Raw genomic sequence first — 596 nt, forward strand, 5'->3', positions numbered from 1 at the left:
TGTTGAATCCTTGTATCTTATCTGTGTTCTAGCTTTCTCTATGAAATGTCAAAATGATCTGCTCGCGAAAGAAAAAGAAATTATATTTTGTAGTGAAACGCTTGTTTGAGGAAAAGAATTTAAAGGAAAATGAGAAATATCTATGTTCAGGAAATAAAAAACATCTGCCATGAAGTCGAGAAACGTTTACTAAGGTGTTAAGTAACGTCTGGTACGGATACGGGATATCATATTTAGAAGTCGATCAACGTTTCTTGAGGATGGATTTCACAGTGTTTGTCGGTGGAAGGGATGCATGAATAGTTTGATGAGGTAAACTGAGCAGGGAGCAGTGAGTTGAGGAAGGGGGTCAGGGAAGAAAGTTTGCTGTGGACGGAGGAAGAGATAAAAGGAAGGAATATTTGCTGTTGTTGAAGGAAGGAGAGGAAAAGAACGTTTCCTGTGGATGAAAGGAGGAGTGGAGGAAATAATCTACTTGTTTACTGTGAGTGGTGGAAGAAGTGGGAAAAAATAAAAAAAAATTATTGGTGGAGGATGAGATGAAGCAAGAAATATTTGTTCTGGGTGGAGGAGTGGAAGGAAGAACATCTGCTGTG

This window comes from Scylla paramamosain, chromosome 5, assembly GCF_035594125.1.
Source record: "Scylla paramamosain isolate STU-SP2022 chromosome 5, ASM3559412v1, whole genome shotgun sequence".
Taxonomy (NCBI): domain Eukaryota; kingdom Metazoa; phylum Arthropoda; class Malacostraca; order Decapoda; family Portunidae; genus Scylla; species Scylla paramamosain.